Raw genomic sequence first — 10,719 nt, 5'->3', positions numbered from 1 at the left:
CTCTCTCGATTTCCTCGCTTTGATTTTAGTAACTCAAGTCGGGAGAGGAGGGATAAAATCAGGGATGGCGGCAGAGATGGAGAGATGGAGAGATGGAGATAGAAATACCGAGCGAGGGAAGCCGGCGAAAGGAAGACGTGGACGTGATAGAAACTAAGACAGAGGCACACAGGGACGCACACAGAATAACAGACATCTAGACACAGACACGTTAATGGAAACACCAAGATACCAGGTCAGAAATGCAGAGACAGAGATGCAAGCCTGAGATTAATAGAGGGAAGTGACAGAGACGTGTCAACAGTTATAGAAACGAGAGAGAGAGAGAGAGAGGAGAGAGAGAGAGAGAGAGAGAGAGAGATGCAGAGTGAAAAAGCTGTCTGCTGTCCTCTGCACTCCCAGTGGCTCCCTGTTTTCTTTCCTTCCCAAACTCTTTACCACAAGGGGTACCAGAGGGGGCTGGAGATATATTCAAGGCTATTCGAGGGAGCAGGACACAGGGCTGATGCCCTGGAGGCTGAAGTTGAAGAGATCAGTTCTTGATGCTTTTGCTATTCGCTCCATGGTATGCGCGTTTTGACACACCGGTCCAGGGCTTGCCTCCTCACCTTTCCAGGAGGTGGGCAAAGCTGGGGAGGTCCCTCTGTGGAATGCCAGAGTTTGGCAAACAGCAGGGCAGAGCCAGCTGCCCAGGAGCTGTTCCAGTATTTCTACTTCTGAGTGTGCTCAGGTCACCATGGCTTTAAATTTGAACTTTACCCTCAAGGCCTTGGAAATGAGGGGTGTGTTAATTTGCTCTTTTGGTGGGAGGCACCTCCTTGGAGGTATAGCAGGCAGTTGCTACTGGCAAGAAGAGAGGAAGGGAAAGGAGCCCTCCTCTGGACCACTTTTGCTCCTTCTAATGAGGTGACTCAAGATTTCTGGGGCGTGGGCCAAACACGGTGCTTCCAGAATTCAGCCTCAACTCCCTAGGCTGCCTCAGCTGTCACTTCAGATCTGTTTCTTCCACACCCTCCTCAATGCTTGCCCTTGCCCAAACTCACCATATTCCACCCCACCGGAGCCTTCGCTCGGCTGTTCCCACAGCTAGGAATGCATTCCCTGAAGTCTGCAGTGAGAAATCTTGTCTGCCCTGGCTCTTACTTGCCATCTCTGCTCTCCTTCCCCACAGGAAAGGAATTGCTCCCTCTGCATCCCCCGTACCCTCTGTGAGAGCTGACACCTGCCTTGAATTACTTACTTCAGCACCTATCTCTTGCCCTCCTTGCTTTACAAATTCTTTAAGGACAGGACTGTGTCTGATTCATCTTTCACTCTCTAACGGTGATGGTGGGTGCTGGAGAGTGTTCGTAGAAATGAATTAAAAGTCGACAAGGTCAAAAGTGATTCATTAAAAGGCCACTGTCATGTTCATATTAGTTTTCTTGAATCTGGTAAGAAAACTTCCAAAAGTGATTTTTAAGTTTTATCTGGTAGTTCCCTGTGAGATTTTATTTATCAAAAGCATGGCTTCTAAACCCCCAGGTTTAAAGCGTGGTGCCCCCCAAACCCTCCCCTCCTTTCATTCTTATTCCATTAGAATAAATGGTCTGTAGCTTGGTCTGCCGGTTAGAAATGTTGTCCAATGTCAGCCGGTCACCTCTAGGTGAGAGAGCTGCCACCGTATTTCGACAATCTGGGCATTTGTTCATTCACTCATTTCCATCTGCCCTCATTCTTCTCTCTTTCCTTCAACAAATGCTTATTGAATTTTACTGTGTTAAAAAAAGATACAATTTAGCACATCGCCTGCCACATGGCGAACATTCAATAAATGGAATTGTTGTCATTATTCAAGGCGCTAAGCAAATATCATGGGGAGTTTATGAAGATGAATCAGACTCAGAACTTATATTCACGAAATTTGTGCTCTTAGGGTAATATGATATATTCATACATGACATTTTACCAGGTAGAAACTGAAAAGTGCCATAAAAGACATTTTAGAAGTTTTAGGCCAATGTAAGTATTTTAGAAAATACGGATAATCCAAAAGAAAAAAATATCACTTGCAATTTTATCATCCAATGCTACTTTAATATTATTAATATTTCTTGCATATACTTTCAGTACTTTTTTGAATGTACACTTTTTTGAACAAAAATGCAATCATAATGTTTGATAATCTGTTATTTGATATCAAATTAGCTTCATTTCTGCTATACGTAGAATATTTCATCAGTCTTCCAGTGTTGGCTCTTTAGGTGGCACTAAATTTTTGCCATAGTAAACAATGAAAATAGACTAAATCTTTGAGCACATCCATGAATACTTTTTAAGGATAAATTTCTAGAAGTACAATCGCTCGGTCCAAGAGTGTGTATATTTTTAAGGATTTTAGAACGTATTGCTTAACTGTCCTCTAGAAATTTACATTCCCGCCAGCAGTCTGTCGATGTACTCACACACTCTCATGGGTACCGGGAACTATGATTTTTAAAAAAGTTGATGGTTTGAGAGGTGGAAGGTAGCATGTCAATGCCACATTTATTTCACTGCTTTTGTAAAATTGCCTTTTTATATCTTTTCCCTGTATGTTTTTCTTTTGGGGGACCTTATCATTATTCATTTGCAGGTACTCTTAATGTATATGTATTATTTATATATGTAATCAGTGTTAATTATATGATACATAATTATAATTACTATATATTAATTATATACTACGTATTATACAGTTACTATATAGTAACTGCATAATTATATAATTAATATATATCAATAATATATATTATATATGCACATGTACATATGTCTGTGCCTATATGTGTGTGTGTGGTACATAGTACAGATATTTCTTCCAAGCACAAGGACTCATATTCCTGCATCAGTATGTGGCAGTCAGACTCGCTTTGAGAGCATGCAGGTATCGTGTGGTACACACCTGTGGTTGCCAGCCTGTCGCATGTTTTGGCAGGGAGAGTAGGTGGACAATCCCCCTCCTACCATGTGAGAGAAGAATCCTCATGAGCCTTGGGGTCCCCAGGTGGCTCCCTTTCTCAGGTGTCCCATGTTCTGTCATTAGGAATCAGCTCCTCTTCTAGTCTGTTAACTGGGCAAAATCTCCAGGTCGGAGGACTTCACTAAAGGGGTTCGTGTTAGGGTAATGGCGGCTCAAGAGACTCTTACTAGGGGAGACCTGTGAGGACAGTGGGGGCCTTGGGGGCTCTGCAGGACGGGAGGCTTGACCTACCCCTGTGGCGAGGTCAAGGACAAGCTTTCCTTGGAGGGCTCCCGACAAAACCTCTCTCTGAGAATGGACGTTTCTGGGCCAAGGGGAGGCATCCACTTCTGGTTCAGACTGGGCAGGGAGAAGCCTTCGGCTGTGGTTCTCCACCCTGGTGATACTCCCCAGGGGTGTATTGTCTGGGACCGTCTCTACAGACAGTGAGCAGAGGCCAGGGGAGTGGAGTGCTCTACGTGTGTGGGACAGTCCCACCCAGTGAGGAGCCGCCCTAAACAGCAGTAACAGCCCCTAGAGAAACGCTGTGTGTGGTTCCTCTGACGTGGAAGCCTGTGGCTCCTACGCCAGCCTGCAACCTGACTGCGGGGACTCTGCGACCCTGACGGTCGGTCAGAGCTGCCCTGAGAATAGGCAGCTGTGGGATGTGGGCCGGGCACCAAGTTAGGTGATTTCTTCAGCTCATTCGATCGCCTATTTTAGGAAAAGAAGCTCCTGAGACCCCAAGAGGAAGTAATCGGCTGGAAGTCACAAGCTAGTTAGTGGCAGAGGTGGGTCCAGACCTGTGGGTCCCACATCTACCCTGACCCCCCAGCCTGAGCGTGGTGTGGGGCAAACCACAGTGGACTTTACTTTTGCCTGAGCTTTGGGATTAGTCTGTCATCTCGAAGGAGAGAGATTTGGGAGTTTCCCAGGTCAGCTGAGCCAGCGCAGGCTGGGGCAAAATCAGAACGAGGCGACCATTACCACAGCTTCCAGGAGGAAGATCAGGTAGAAGAAAAAAGCCTTGTTCATCTGCCTCCCGCCGGGGGCTCCTGTTCGTTCCTCTGCTCCCCTATGTCCCAGGGCAGATAGTTCTGCACCCTCTTTATGTAATTTCCTCAGGTCGTGAGATCAGGCATGTGGTGAGCAGGTCCCAGAATCACGACTGTGAGGCTGCACTGGTGCCGACTGTCACAGAGCCTTCGCGATTTGAGAGTTTCATTCCCAGGAAACCATCGAACTTATGGTTTAGTGAGTGGTCATAATGGTTAGCAGAAGGAATGTCGGGGCCGGGGTGGGAGGGAAGAGCTGTAGTATCATCGTTCCTTGTCTTCTGGGGTTTGGACGTCTACTTGGGTTTGTCTCAAGTTAATTCATAGACTCTTCCTTTCTCCGTGAGGTTGCCTGAAATACAGACATTACTCGCCCCTCCTTCCCAAGTGGAATATGTCTGCAAAACAAAAGCACTTTTTACACCACCCGAGGGGGCCTCATCACTCTCTTTTGGAACTCGTTTTATAGATGAGGGAGCGGGGTTCGGGGAGGGCCTCATTTCCCCCCTCTCCTCAGTGATGACCCACCCAGGGTGTCCGAAGGACATGGGTGAGGACACAGGCCGGGAGGGGGTGAAGTTGGTGGGGCATATGGTGAAGAAGCTGCTTCCTTCAAAAAATGAACCTGGTGGAAAATTCTAGGCCTGTACTGAAGAGATGTTTCCCATAGCAACTGCCACCAGCTGCCGTGCCCCTGGGTTTCTCTCTGTGGGGTTGTCCCAGAGGAGGAAAAACAAGGGCCCCTAGACAGCAGTCGGAGGCCCAAGGGGCTGGAGCGGGGGTTCCCCGACCCACTCTTGGCTGGGAGCTGGGAACCCCTACCGAGCGAGGGGGTCTGCGGGCGGATGCTCCTCTCAGAGAAGTTCTGGGGCGGGCAGGGTTCTGTGGATGGCCGAGGCCAGGGTGACTGGGCTGCATGCCTTGGGGTGGGGACCACTCTCCAGCCCAGCACAGAGGCCCCTGGCCTCCCGTGGTGTGTATGGCTGAGGACTCTCTCAGCCCAGGCTGGTCTTGGCGCTCTCTTGGCCAAATATTTTGTCTTTCTGGGTCAGGGCAAGGCCTTTGGACATCGTACACCTGGTTGGGGGTGAAGGAAGGGAACAGAGGACCGCATGAGAATCCGAGGTGAAATGTTCCACAGCCCCCTCCCAGTGCCCCTTGACCTAATTCCCTCTTCCTCCTCACGTCTTTGGGTAGACTGGAGCGGAGCGGGGTGCAGCGGGGTGTGGAATGAGAGGTCATACCACAGTCCCTGCTCGGCCACTCATCTCCCCTCTTTATTTCTGCATCTTGGGCAAATCACTTCACTTCTCTGAGCCTCAGTTTCCTCATATGTAAAATGGGGAGCGTGATCCTTAGTTACAGAGCTGTAGAGAATACTTAACTCTGGTTGAGACTCGCGTACCCCTCTTCACAGCTTTGCACCTCCACAAAGGGAAGCCATGTCTTTAGCTGGGGGAACGAGGCTGTCCTGGTGGGGCTGTGATTGCCAGCCAGCAGGCGGAGTGCACAGTTGTAGGGCGCTTGTCAGCTGAGAGGCTGCATTTGTGCTGGGCCTTGGAGTCACATGGACTCATTGCGCTGGCCACGTAAGTCATCTAGCTTCTCTGAGCCTCAGTTTCTTTCTCAGAATAAAGAGGGCTGGTAACACCTTCCCTGTGGGTGAACCTCGGCCAGGGGAACAGAGTGCCGTGCACAGGGCCTGGCTGTCGCATCGTGCGTGTTTGCTCAGTGTCCCTTCCCTCTGGCGGGAGCGGGTGAGGGTCCGTGGCGCGATCCCGAGGGTTTGTGGTTTCGCTCTGGGCAGGCTTGCAGGTGGGGCGGTCTACCCTGGCATGTCTACCCAGCCACACGGACCTGGGCAGAGTAGTGGGCAGAGTCCACGGGGGTCTGGGGGGAAGCTGGGGTGGTGGAGAGCAGTGCCACAGCAGTGACCTCCCGAACCTGGCTTGGGGATCCGGCCTGGGACCCAAAAGGAAGAGGGGATCAGGATGGTTAAATGGGGCTTAGGAATGTCCAGAATAGAACAGGTTCTGGAGCCAGACTCTTGGGGTTCAAATCCTGAACCCCATCTTTTATTGTGAACTTGGACAGGTGACATCACATGGCCCAGTTCAGTTTCCTACGGTTTACAATGGGCGTACTAAACAGCATCTACCTTGCTGAGCTGGGAAATGAAATGGTATAATGCAAACAGAGCTCCTGGCAAGGCTGGCTTCTCTGCTGGGCACAGCAGGCCCAGTGCCCAGGGCCCACAATATTTTTAGGAGCCATTGAAAGTATTTTAACTTCTTTTAAAATCGAAATTAAAGAACGAACTTTCGGATTGAATAAAATGTTTTAATTTGTAACATTAATATTCTTCATACCAAGGCAGTCCTAGAAAATATTTTTAAAAACTTAAAAAAAATTATTTTATGGAGGATAGGGCTGCAAAGGCAAAAGTGTCCAGGGCCCATGAAAATCATAATGCGGCTGAAGCTTCTAGTACAGGTCCTGGCACATATTAGGTATTCAAAATTGTCAGCTATTTGTCATAGACTTTTTCGGCTGCTCTACCCGAAATATCGTAGACTGGGTAGCTTATAAATAGCAGAAGTTTATTTCTTCCAGTTCTGAAGGCTCAAGGCACTGGCAGATTCAGCAGATTCTCGCCAAGGCCAGCTTCCTGGTTCAGAGAGGGTCATCTTCTCACCGTGTCCTCACATGGTGGAAGGGTGAGAGATCTTTCTGGAGTCTCTTTTATAAGGGCACTAATCCCATTCCTGAGGGCCCCACCCCCATGGCCTAATCACCCCCGCAAAGGCCTCACCTCCAAACATGATCATGCTAGGGACTAGGTTTCAACCCATATATGAACTCTGGGGGCACACAAACATTCAGTCTGTAGCACGGTTACTATTGGAATTGATAAATGTTTGCTGGACGGGCCCTGTGGAAAGGCAGGGGGAACCGTGGCGGGGGGTGGGGGGGAATGCACAGTGTCGTGGAAAGCACATAACTGGTGTCAGAATCAGGAGATGGGGTTAGGTCCTTACTAACTTGCTCTTTCATCCTGGGCAGGTCACTTAACATGGGGCTCGGTTTTTCCATCTGTAAATGGACTGGTTGGGTAAGGACATCTCTCTGGTTCCTGCCACCCCCAGAAGGAGGTGAGCATTCACTTCCAAAGGCCGTTGTAGGTGTCCCAGAGCGGGAAGGTGCAGGGGACTGGCTCAGGGCAGCACACGGGGAGTTGCTGGTAGAAGATGCTTTGCAGATTTCAGAGCAAAGTGAAGGCAAATTGGATGAAGGAGCAGTTAAGGGCTCAGAGTTGAAATTGTTTTTGACATAGTCGACTAGATTTTGTTAAGTAGATAACTTTGTATGGTAATTCTCGCTTACAGGGGAATTTGATAATATAAGATAATAGAAAAAATATGTATTTGTCTTTGCCCCCGGTTCCTGGCCCAGAGTTCCTGAAACCCTTGTAATTTCCAAAGTGACAAGGGCACTAGGAACATCTTTCGATGTCCCCAACTCCACGGGGATAGAAGCTCCTGGGCTCGGAGCCCTCCCAGGTCTCTCCCTGTGTTCAGTTGGCTGTTAATCTGTATTCTTTATCATCTCCGTTAATAAACTGGTAAGAGTAGGCGTTTTTCCGAGTTCTTGAGATGTTCTAGGAAATAATCAAATCCGAGGGGAGGAGGTCACGGGAGCCTCTCGTTTATAGTGAATCGGACAGAAGTTGTGGGGACCTGGGGACCTCCTACTTGCGATTGGCATCTGAAGTGGGGGGCAGTTGCTCGTGTGACTGAACCCTTAACCTGTGGGATCTGATGCTCTCTCCAGGTGGATAGTGTTGGAGGTGAGGTAAATTGTGGGACCCCCAGCTGGGGGGAGGGATATTCATGCATTTGGTGAGCAGAGGTGGCAGAAGTGAAGTGTATGAGGAATAAAGGATGAGGGACTGGAGTTTTTTCCCAACATAGATAATCACTGAGCTGGACTCCAGGAACGAACCAGAATGTCAGTGTGCGGCTGCCTGCGCCTTCCAGCCATTTCCCTTTGTGACATCGAATTCCAGTGGGACGTGGGGGAATGGTGGAACTTTCTGAGTGTTTCTGCTTGTCTGCTGGGTTAGCTCCCATTCTGATGTTATACGAAGCTTTTATGACTTCAGTTCTTGTTGTTAGTTGGGTTTGTTTTGAGTAATAAATGTGATTACAGATAATATTTATGGAAGCACCTCGCATGGACTCTGCTTGCTGGATTTGAGAGGCCGTATGTACAGAGGTTAAGAGATGAGTTCCGGAGCTTGATCACCTTGGTTTGAATTTTGGCTTCACAGTTTATTAGCTGTGTGGTCTTGAACAAGTGTCTTAACCTCTCTGTGTTTCATTGCGTTCATCCGTTAAATGAAGATAATTATATGACCCGTCTCTTAGGGTTTTGGAGGATTAAGTGAGTTAATGTCCATCAAGCACTTGGGACAGCACGTAGTATATAGTTAACCTCTATATAAATATTTGTTATAATGTTATTTTCATAATATTATGATATCTTTATAATACATGCTCACAATATATTTACATAATCCTAATATTATTAACATGAAAATAATAATAACCAACTCTGAGTTTTGCTTGATCAAACATCCATATGTACTGTTCCTTAGGAAGTTATAAGGATGACCTTGTTTTCTGCTTTCTGTTGTTCAAAACTGGCCCTTCTTGCCAAGAGGCAGGCATTCCCTTTTATGTGTCGGGCATTGGTGTCTGATGCCGTACACTTGTTCTTGATGAATCCACGGTGGATCTCCAAATATTCCCATCTCCTCAACCAGTTAATCATCTTTTAGGATTTAGTGTGTCACTTACGATGGCTTTGTAAAGTGAGTCCCTAACTGCCAGGCCCTTTTTAGATGCTTAGCTCTGCGATGCCAGGATGCTCGGGGAAGAGGAAGGTCTGGGCACCAGACGCACTTCTGGCAGCTCCTGTCCCCGTGACTGTGGAAAGGTCGTTGATCTCCTTGGGCCTCAGGTCCCTCCTTTGTCCATGGGGATAGCACTTCCTTCTTTGCTGTGTTGTTGGCAGAGTTCCGTAGGATGAGGAGTCTAGTAGGAACCCCTCACACTTCCGGTGCCCAACAATTGGTACTGTTGGTTGTGATGACGGAGAGACTCTGAAATCAGGGAGCGGGCAAGTCTCCCAGACCCGCAGCTGCTTCCCTGGATGGTGCTCGCCAGCTTGCTCCCTGGCTGCCTCCCACAGCCCCCGACCAGCCACTTATGTCAAGTGCTGGCACAGCTGCAAAGCTGTCTTTGTGTTAGTGTAGGATTTCCGACCAGGCTGGGGGTCTGGAGCGCCTGCTTCAGCCCAGCCAAGGGCTTCCAGCTGGGTCTGGGTAATTGGTGCCAGCTGCTCTGGGGAGAGCTGGTTGGCACTTCCTGTGCTGCTTGGCAGGCAGGCTCTGGACTATGGCAGGAGCTTGGCCTGAGAACCAGGCCTTGGCTTCCCCAAGGGGCCCCGGGGTGGGGGTGGGGAGCTTGGATGCAGAGTTGCTGGAAGTTGGTTTTTACTTGTCAGAGGGCAGTATCTGCTGGACAAAGGTCTAAACCCCTCGAGACTGCATTCATGAGTATTCGTCTACCTATGCTGCTGCCGAGATTCGCTTCTCTGAGAGTTCACATGAATTGATTCATTGACTTCTGCCTTTTCTCGCTTCTGCAGACAGCTGGGCTTTCCCTCTTCTTCATGATAGAATAGAGTAGCTCAGGTGTGATTCCATGGGATTGGAGAAGAATATAAAGATCAGCAATCTTGGACTTACATCACTAATAACTACCACCATTTGTTTAGCCTTAAAGAAAGAGGTTTTTGCAGATGGTCTAATTCAACTTTTACAAGTGAGGTTATAGGTGGAGCAGTTACTGGTGAGCGAGGGTTTCAGAGTAGGTCTGCAGAGTTCAAGTCCAGCGTTCGTTCCTTTTTTGTTTTTTATTATCATTTTTATTGGGGAGTTGGAATGCTGTGTTGGATCTGCTGAATTATATAGTTTATTCATCAGACGTCTTGACTATTGGAGAGCATCTCAAAGAATTCTTGCAGTGCATATAGTGGAAAGACTAATCTGTCTTTACTTTTGAAGAAACCAGAAGTTGAATTGCCGAGCTCTGATGTTCACCACTCGTAAGATACCTGGCTATTCTCTTTACCTTTCTGAATCTGAGTTATAATATCTGTAGATGATGTAACATATGTAAAGCGCTGGCCTAGCCATGTGACTGTTGCAGGTGCTCGTATATCTTAGCTCCTTTTCCTTCTGTTTTTTCCTTCCTTCCTTCCTGCCAAACTGGAAGGCGTTTCAGCTGGCTTAGATGTTCACCTTGGAATCGCAAAGTAGGGGAACTCTGCAGCCCCTCGAAGCTTCATCTCTCTGAGTGGTCCCAGGAGAAAGCTGGCATTGTTTTTCTTTAACTCTTGGGCACAGGGAGCCCAAATTAACACAGCGGGATTCGGGCAGCACGTGAGAAAGTGGATGGAGTTCTATTTTAAAGTCATGAATTTACAATTTCCAAGAAAGCCTCCTTGTGTCTAGTGACTCGTCTTTCTTTAACGGTTAGAAGTTACTTTAGATTTTCAAATGTTGTCAAGTCAGTGTTGAAGGGGATTATCCCGCGTCTCTTAAGTGGGAACCAGCAG

The 10,719-nt window shown here is 48.0% G+C and overlaps 1 protein-coding gene across 3 annotated transcripts in view; it reads left to right on the top strand.

The window, feature by feature from the left end:
* Positions 1-10,719, top strand: part of PDE1C (phosphodiesterase 1C) — a 411,511-nt gene that overhangs the window by 371 nt on the left and 400,421 nt on the right. The window lies entirely within an intron of this gene.

The sequence above is a fragment of the Pteropus alecto genome, unplaced genomic scaffold (assembly GCF_000325575.1).
Source record: "Pteropus alecto unplaced genomic scaffold, ASM32557v1 scaffold21, whole genome shotgun sequence".
NCBI classification, from domain to species: domain Eukaryota; kingdom Metazoa; phylum Chordata; class Mammalia; order Chiroptera; family Pteropodidae; genus Pteropus; species Pteropus alecto.
Note: the sequence above shows the minus strand (reverse complement) of the source record. Positions and strands in the feature narration are given on the sequence as shown.